Here is a 9,481-nt window from a genome sequence, read left to right as displayed (position 1 = left end):
CCGCCCCGCCGCGCTGCCCCGGCACCCCCCAAACGGGGGGCTGCCTCTCCCTGCCCGCTTTGTGCGGGAGCGGCGCAGGAGCGGTAGGAGGGAGAAAACCCACCCGTGGGCACGGCACGCGTGGGCGAGGGCCGGCAGCCCGGGGTGCGCAGGGGAGGTGGCCACACCGTCCTTCCCTACACCGGGCAGCCCGTGCCGGTGTACCCTGGACCCGCCTCCTCCCCTGCTCTGTTTGTCTGGGTTCTTTAAATAGCAGGCAGGTTCGCCAGGGGTGGGAGAGGGACTCTGTCAAGCTGGGCGGTGTGGGGGTGAGGATGCTGTTGCGTGCGCAGGTGCTGACTAGAGCCGCAGGCTCTGGGGGAAACGGTATGGTGGATGTCACTTGGTAGCAGAGATAGGTGCGAACAAGACGCTTGCTTTTCCCGTGTGCGTGGTTTAACCCGTTTCACCCACGGAGACACCTTCTTGTCTGTCCTGCCTGTATAGGCAAAGGGAAAGGCCGGGTGGTGGCTACAGTTGGCTGTACAAGTCGCTTGGTCCAGCCGCTTCCCACCGCTTTTCTGTGTTGCGAATAGAAAGCCCAAAGCCCAGAGCGGCTGCCAGGGCTCGCACAAGAGCAGCCCAGGCACGCAGATCAAAGCCGAAAACAGAAGCTCAAATGAAGGCCCAGCTCTCTGCCTGTGAATGGTTGACCAGGCTGCATTTCAGTGCTCTCCTTCCTAGACCAAACCTATCCAGTTGTGTTCCTCATGGATCTGCGCAGACGCCATCTAGTTACTTCCCAGTGTCCCAAGCAGTGGGCTTTCCTCAGAAGACAACCTAGATAACTCTGAATGCAGGTGATGCTTTAAAATCAGTTTCCCTTGTTGCTTTTATTGCTTGGCCTCTCCACCTCCACAGGGTGCCCATCTTTACAGTTCAGCCCAGCAGGAGGGAAAGGATCTATCCGTGCCACGCACCTGCAAGGGAGCTCACCTGGGAAGAGCTTGGTGGTGGGTATGGGACCAAGTTCACAAAAACCACATGCAAAGCACCAATGACTTCCCCCTACTGCACTGCAGCTGCCGCTTCAGATTTGCGTCACTCCCCCAGCACTGGCCGCCAGGCCTTTATTCACAGCCTTGCTGCAGGCGAGCTACCCATGAAAAGTGCCTCTGACCAGGCAGGAAGAGAGGTTTTGGGGTGTGAGGGCAGCAGGAGGCAGGCAGGGGAAGTCTCTGTTGGCATCAATAACTTTGAGTCACAAGTTTTCCTCCCATGCTTGGGATCTGTTTCAGTATCTCCAGTTGTGTCCCTGGCATTGCCTGGCTGCAAGACTACAACTGCTAATGGAAAGGAGCTTCTCCCATATCTTAGCAGCTCTGTCCAACACAGGGCAGGGATCTGGGCCATATATTCATGTCACTTCCTCTCACACCCTGGCAGTGGCTGCATCCCAGCTCCATGTGCATCCACAGCTGATGTTCCTGACCCTCCACCCAGAATTTCTACTCTTTCAGCTTTCTGTACCCAACTGCTACAAGGTTACCCATCAAATACCTTCCAAAATGCCTTTGCCTTTTTCTCTAGTAACATACTAGATGTTACTAGAGATGCAGCTCCATCATGGAATGGTTCCTTATACACTTTGCATGGATAAAATCAGGTATTGGGAGAAATCCACTTTTGTCAAATCAGCACAAACCTGCATGGTGATGCACAAAGATTTTGCTTCTCTGTGAATTAGTTGCTGCTTGGCTTTGCAGCACGTGGCAGTCACCCCTTGATTATCTTGCGATGTTCTGTTCCAGTTGGGGCATAGGCATGGAACCTGCTTCCAGAGCTAGCGCAGGTCCAGGAGCGATTCAGGAAAAGCACAAAGCCTGAGCTAATAAGCCCTGGACCAGCTCTGCAGGGAGGCAACTTGAGATCCACCACTTGGGACTCTACAGTCCAGTCCACTGCAAGCTGTCTACACCTCTGGCTACCAAGCAGCCCCTGAAGGTGGCCTTCCTCCACTGCTGATGGGAGCTTAGCTGGAGCTAGTGATCTTGCAGCTTCCCTGAGGTGAGCCTTGAACTTTCTTGAGCTCTTCCAGGGCTGTGTGGCGGTGATCTGCTTCAGCTGAGCTGTGGAGACCAGGCACTCCCCATTAAAATCAGCTATGCCACCCAGGCACCGAGGTCCAGCCACTCTGTGCTCTGACCTTCCAGCTACACCCACTAATACACAGCTCAGGCACCATCTCCTTGCCACCTCTCTTCTGGTTGGGTGTGCTTATACTAACCCTTTGGACAATTTGACTGGAAAGTCTGAAAGATGAACTTGACTGCTCTGCCCTGTTATTTGCCTTCTGTCACTCATTCAGCAAGGCTTGGGCTCCGCTTCATGCTGACTTCCTAACAGAGAGCTTTTCTGCCTGGCTGTGCGGGTTTTGGACTTACTTTATTTTCAGAGACTTTAAATATAGAGGGATATACATATGCACACGCACACTCGTATATATAATGTAATGGCAGGTATTGGTAGAGGGAGTAAAAACATTTAAATGTAAGATGAGGCCAATCTTGATGTTCTGATTTGCTTTTGAGGATTTTAAAACCGAAACTTTAATTCTGGGCTCTCTCCAGTCCCCCTTAAGATCTGTCACTTAAAACGATTAAAATTGCAGGGAAAAACCAAAGAGGAAGGGATCTGTTCCCACTAGAGGTCAGTGTCAACACACACTGCTCGAAGGCACCCAGCTCTACTCAACCGCTCTGGCAGGAAACTCGGCTCAGAACGGCTCTCCCTCCCACCACACTGCGCTGCCAGGAGCATCAGGGCAGACAGAGCCTGGGCATGGGAAGGACTCCCCAGGCGACCTGTGACCCCCGGTACTGTCCCTGATAATGTCCTGTCCCCAAATACAGCCCGCATTCAGCTTTCTGCACCTGACTTCTTGAACCCAAGCTCTGCCCACCTTAGTTGCAGCCTGGCCTGGCACCAGCATCTTCTCCACTGTTCCTCAAGCTGTTAACTGGGTGAGATCGGCTGAGAGAGATGGCAAAAGGGAGTTTATGCCCAGTCTGTGTCTGGCCAGAGGAAAAATAATGGTACTTTAATTCCCAGCTGTGGTCCTCTGCCATGTTTAAGCAACCTAGGTTACCCAAAATTGCTACAAGCAGTTATTGCCACAGTAATTCACACCAGGCAATGTGACTGGTGCTAGGTTCCCCCACGCAGACTGTCCACCACACAGCTTTGGTCCCATGTGAGCACTGGGCTGCCCTGCTCCCTGGGGATGCAGCCCTTTCCCACCGTCCCCTGCAACAGAAGTACTGACCCCATTAGGAAGGTGCTAGATCCCCATCTGAGGAAGCTCCCACTGCATTTTTCCACACCAGAGATGTCTCTGGGTGCCCCGAACAGCAACCCAGACCTCCGCCTGGGGCTCCAGCTCCAGCTTAGGGAGCTCAGCCGAGAATCCATGTGTGCTGGGCTCTTGACTGGGAGCAGAGGCCCTGGGAAAACGAGGAAAGCTGCAGGGAACATGACAGGCTCTCTCCTCTGACTGCTGTTCCATATATCTGACAGCAAATCAGCTCTATGGTGCACCAAACTGGGTCACTTCACCTTCTGGCCTAACAGAGTGAAGCAGGAACATGTCTTTGAAAGCTTCAATGCCCAGAAGCAAGGCTCAGCTTTCTAACAGGCCAGGGCAAAGCAGGTCCTCCTCAGACACCCCTTTTTTTTTTTTTTTGTTGGGGGAGGAAATCAGCCTAGAAAACGCTGGCTGCCCTCTTGTGGTAAGTTTGGCTGAAATCACAGGGTCAATGAATCTCTCCAAGGATGCTGCTCTGGATACCTGCTTGCTTTTGCAGTAAGGGATTATTTCCAGTTGGACTTGTCCTCCTTGCAGCCCATGCTGGATGCCTCTCGTCCTTCTGCTGTGCTCTCCCATAACGTTACAGGACCCACCATGTCAATCCAGAGCAGATCAGGTTTGTCTACGTGTGGCAGGTGGTCAGGAAGTTGCCAGCTAATGCCCTCCCTGAGACCCACGATTCCCCCTGTTGCCCATAGTCCCACAGTGGACAGGGCAGCTTCTAGCTCCTTCTGTCATTTACTGCTGTGTGTCTGATGTGTAGCATATCGGACAAGGGGATCAATTCTTTAAATGGGGATCACACCTAACTCATCCTGCTCTCGGCCAGGGCATTCACTTCCAAAAGCAGAATGTGATCGATATAAAGGTGCACTAAAAGTCCTTGAGCTTACAAAGTGAATGAACAAAGCCCCCAGATATTTCAACAAAATTTCATTCTAAATTAGATCCTCCTTGTGTAACTCCGGTCAGCTCAGTGGCTACAGTGCTCTCTGCTCTCATCTGGGCAAATGAATGGCTGATAAGGCTTTGGTATGTATTTATTTATGTGGATGTGTGTGCAGCTGCGTGTGCTCAGAGCTCTCCCAAAGGAGATGTGGTTATGAACGGGGAGGGGATGGCAGATGGTCTTGGAGAACTAATAATAAAACCATGCTTAAATAGATGGTGAAACTGTGCCCTAGGTGAGAAATCTCATCACCTGGGGTTCCCTTTATAGCTAGTGGATAGATAGACTTGCTTCCAGAGGGTGGCTCTGATAACCCCTGTCTGGCCACACTGCTTTAATGAAGAGCGCTCCTCCCTCCCCACAGAATAGCTGTGGAAGACAGTGCTCCATTGCCATGCTATCATTTATTCATGACTCTCTAAGCACAGTTTATCTGGCAGCAACTGTCCAAGACAAAACAAAGCCCTCAACTCACCCAACCATCCCTCAGCTGACCTTGCCAGAGAGCACAGGATGGATGCTGCTGATGCTGCATCCTGGGCTTCAGCATCACCACTCTGGACCTGATGGCCTTTAGAAAGGAGGATTGGTTAACTTCCATTTTTGAGTTGCTTCTGCTTGAGCTGCTTCCTACTTCACCTCAGCCCCTCACTGCAGCCCTGCAGCCCCCTGCTAGCCCAGTCCTTACCTCCTAACAGTGCTCCGAGTGGCTACTCTGCTGGTCCCTAGCAAGCTGCGCAGTGCTGCCAGAAGTATTACTCATGCAAGCTTGGCTCTGCTCTCAGGAGAGTTAAACCTCCCAGCTGCCAGACTGAATTAGAGCTTGTGTCTCTCCACGCTTGCATCAGAGTGATCTGGGAACAGGCCTGGTGGAGCCACACTACTGTAAGCAAGTGAGGAGCCCAGGCAGGGGTTGGGAGAGAGGGGTGAGCAGGTTGGCTGGCTCAGGGTGGCCGGGAGGGGAGGTGGGGGTGAGCAAGCTGTTTGAAATATTCAGGTGCTGAGCAGGAGCACAGGGCATGCAGAGGGCAGGTGGCCATCCCCAGGGATGGAGGAGTCCCGGCGCCATGAATAAGTGATGAATAAGTCCATGTTGCCCAGTTAAGGGGTGCTCCTGGCACACCAAATGTGGGAGCACAGCCATTCCCCAAGGTGGGATCGCAGACCTTCCCCCAGATGTTGGCCTCACCGTCAGCCCCAGCCCATGCAATGGCCCCTAAGTGATGCAGACAGTCATGTGGTGGGCTTTTCGCCCCTACCCAGAACAGCCTTTTCTCCCTGTCTGTCCAGGTCCATGGGGACAGTTGGGTGGAGAAGGGATGCTACCCCAGACCAGAATGTGTCAGCTCCAACTGCTCAGTGCGAGGAAGGCAAACTGCAACAGAAACCTATTTTCTGCTTTTAGGGAGGTGACTCCCAGGACTATAAGTAGGGATAGGCTAAATTCTCTGAGCCATTAGTTTCCGTGGCTTATTCCTTTCTGCGGGTGAAGGGCCAAGAAACTCAGGCAGAACAAAACATTTGCCAGGGGAAGATTTGGCCCAGTTTCTGGGAACTTGGGGTGGTTGCTGCTGCTCCGGAGTTGTATTGGACAAGATGTCCCAAGGGCTGTCAAACAGCATCTGGGCAGCTCTGAATCCACTTTTCATTTCTAGGGGGGAAGCAAGGGAGGGCCCTGGGTGTCCTGCTGCAGAGAGAAAAGCAATTTAACCCGAGTCAGAAACTTCTGTGGAGCCTCACAAATAACTGTGGTGATGAAGAAATAGACTCTTATGGGGCGGGATGGAAAATAAGCAAACCGCACAGGCAGCCTGTTGTTGGAAAGGGAAGGATCAGAGCAGGGATCAAAATTTCCAATGACTGCAATTCTCATCTGTGAAATGCACCCCAGAGCAGGAGCTACAAACCCACCTACTTCACAAGGTTTAAGACTTTGCTCATTTGGGGACCACTGGCATCTTGCCCATGGAGATGCAGACTCCTATGTGATGATGCAGTACAGAAACTAGTTCCCCAGTCATAAATTAGTGACCCCTATGGATTTCCTTCCCACGATAAAAAAGGGGACACCTGGATCCCTTCCCAGCAGACATGGAGTCTTAGTGCAGCAGAGGAAAACATAACTAATGGCACAGATTTCCTTGAGGACAATGATTGCAGAGGTAAATGGCACCCGTGCAGTCAACACCACTGACCAGAAATGGCAAAGGGATATTGTTTAACTGGAGCAAGTGGCACATTCCTTCACCCACACTCCCCTTGTCGCATTAATAAGGAGGAATTTAATTGGAGCGATGCATTCTGGAAGGCTCAGGCAGCCAGCACAAAATATCCTTGAAATTTCTAAATTTAATAGGCATTAGTTTCCAAGCTTGGAAAATCCTGCATCCTAACACGAGGGGATTCTCTGCTACACATCTTCTCAAGAGACAAAAAGCAGCAGACTGCTAGGAGTCATTGATTGCTTTGGAACAAAAGACTAAGTTTTGATAACACTTGGCCTATTGGACAAAATAAAGCTAAACCCAATGTTATATATATACACGATGCTGCAAAATCCAGTTTTATATTTAGGCTACAAGTACCAGCACAAGGATAGGTATCTATGGTCATCTGGCTTAAAATGAAGCCTCTGTCAACATTTTTCCAGAAATTAAATGCAAATTTACTGCATGGGTAACAACTAAAAACATATTTAACCAGGAATGAAAAGGCTGTTTTCTGTAATTACCAGAGGCAGAAGTGTGAGACCTTTTCTGGCTTGATGCATTATGGAAAATGAACGAATACTGCTAATATGACCTAGTGCTTTATGTCTGCTTGGAACAGATATGAATGTCTCTGCAGGGTGGCAGATACAGGGCATGTGGAGAACAAACCTACTGATATCCCAGTAAGGGTACTACCTCTACTTCAGTTGCCATGTCCTCTTAAAAGCCTCCCTGCTTCTTTCAACCATTTTGTGGCATCAGAAATGCCCCTGTACCAGAAATGTCCCACTCTCCAATATGGTCTTCCAGTAGAGCATCCCAAAACGTACAGGAATAACTGGGGGGGATTCTCACATATTACAGCAAAGATATTTTTATCTCTTGCCCTCAAGAGGAGGGTTGAGTGGTCAGGGCAGTGTGCTACAATTAGGACTGCTGGGTTCTCCCTCTGATGGTGACACAGAACACAATCTTGGACATTGCCTGTCATGCTCCATTTCCAAAAGGCCTATGCATCATATAACCTTATTTCTCCGATTCTTGGGTGGGTCCTGTGCTCTTTGTAACACATTGTCAGCCATGCCCTTGGGTTCCTATCTGAGGGTTGAAACCTGCCACGTGCCTGTTTCCCACAGAAAATGGCTGAGAACTTGTACAACTTCAGTTCAGATGGAGCAGGGTACAGGACTTCTTTGTGACTTCTCAGCTCAAAACCAGTATAGCCAGTGATGTGTTGGACAGCTCCAAGACACAGAAAACATGCTGCCAGGACCAGCATCCAAGATGCCTCATACAAAAACCCCTACTTCTGGCTCACCAGTGTCTGCTGAATTCACTGGCGGAGGATAAATTGCAGGGCTCTGTGTGGGTGGCTCCACAGGGGTGGCAGCAGCCCGCTTCCCAAGGGTTAGTCCTAGCAGATAACGAGCCCAAAATGGGCACACCGAAGGAAGCTGCTCCTTGAGTCTGTGGGTGTGCTGTGGAACTCCTTGCCACAGAATGCACACAGCATCTACAAGTCCAAAGTTAACATGAATTCAAAAGTGAATGGACAAATTCCCTGGGCTATTCCGCCGTGGGCTATTAAATGCAAAGACATAAACTCATATCGCCTTTTTTTCCCCTCCACCCTTCTGCTTTGCTCTTTTTGGGTGACATTCCCATCTTTGAGAGAAAACCAGAGCTGTTCCTGGAGGGTGACCATCCCAGAGGCACCTTTTAGTCTAGCTGAGGTCACTTCCTCCAGGAGTCCCTGGCACTATAAAAAGCAGAAATGTGTATACACATGCAAATTATTTGCGACTGTCTATTAGTGTACATGCAATAGCATACAGTGCAGCTACAGAAATCCTGACAGCTCTGGGCTTGTGCCTCTTTGCCTTGCTCTGCCATGGTACACACACACCGGTGAGCTCTCCTTGGCGGCGTGGGATCCATCATGTGAGGATGGGTCTGAAACCCTCGAGAGCCAAAGACTGCCTAGAGGATTGGGCAGGGGGTGCCTGAGCTGTAGGCAGCGAAATTCAGGGCAGGCTGCTCCTGCTTGCTGCTGTTCCCATGGAAACAGGGGAAAGGCGAGAGGAAACGCTTCCCCAGCCTCTTTTGAAGATGAGCTCCTTCAGCAGCACCCCCGGCTGCCACACCTACTCCCATCAGAAGCAGCGGCTGGCAATTTCCCTCGGATGCATCTCCTTGAGCGAGACCATCAGGCCTACGGACCGTTCCTTCCCCATCCCAGGCAACAGACTGGGCAAGAGCAAGCCACTCATCCCAATGCCAAGGCTGAGCCTCAGAGCTCAGAAAGAGTGAAGCAATTTCCAGCAAATTCTGCAACTTATGCTTTTCCCCAGTTTGGAGCTGGGGAAGTACCTGCAGAGACACCCAATTACCCAAGACTGTCAAGGAAGCTGGGCTCTACCTGCAGTCTCTGGACCTAGATAAGCCTGGACCGTTCCTGAGCTCTGTGTGTGTCTCCCATGAGGACACTACTGTGAGTTTAGATTGAGGGTCTGAAGAGATTTTCCCACTCATCCCCGCAACCAAGCACGTTATGTCTATGGGTGAAACATGCTGCAGTCAGCTCTGTGATAGCTAGCTGAGCATCCTTGGGCCCGGTGGAGATCATAGCAGCGAAGACACTGCCCGACCTAAGGGCTTTCCCCTGGGTGCCGGCACTAGCGCTGATGGTCAGCCTTACCTCCCCCCCCGACCAGCTAGGGCTGCCCATGGATTAGAAAAACAGCTGGAGCTCACTCAAAGCGCTCCTGGTCCTCTGAGCTCTCCCACTTCATCCCGAGGGGAGGAAAACCCACGGAACCCCTCACCTCCCCGTCAGCATCCCGGCTGGGTCTGAAGCCCGCCCGGCCGCCCCGGCGCCCCGGACGCCCCCTCGGCGGGGCTGGCAGCAGGAGGCCCCCCCCGCAGTGGCCCGCCAGAGGCTCCCCCGCCCGGGGGCGTCCCCGGGGCCGGCCCGGC

General features: G+C 51.8%; 1 protein-coding gene across 1 annotated transcript in view; it reads right to left on the bottom strand.

Moving 5' to 3' along the window:
- The window catches only part of NFKBIE (nuclear factor of kappa light polypeptide gene enhancer in B-cells inhibitor, epsilon), a 27,959-nt gene that overhangs the window by 13,350 nt on the left and 5,128 nt on the right, over positions 1-9,481 (bottom strand). The window lies entirely within an intron of this gene.

The sequence above is a fragment of the Haliaeetus leucocephalus genome, unplaced genomic scaffold, assembly GCF_000737465.1.
Source record: "Haliaeetus leucocephalus isolate CR32 unplaced genomic scaffold, Haliaeetus_leucocephalus-4.0 Scaffold752, whole genome shotgun sequence".
Classification (NCBI taxonomy): domain Eukaryota; kingdom Metazoa; phylum Chordata; class Aves; order Accipitriformes; family Accipitridae; genus Haliaeetus; species Haliaeetus leucocephalus.
This window is presented reverse-complemented; position numbering and strand designations above follow the sequence as displayed.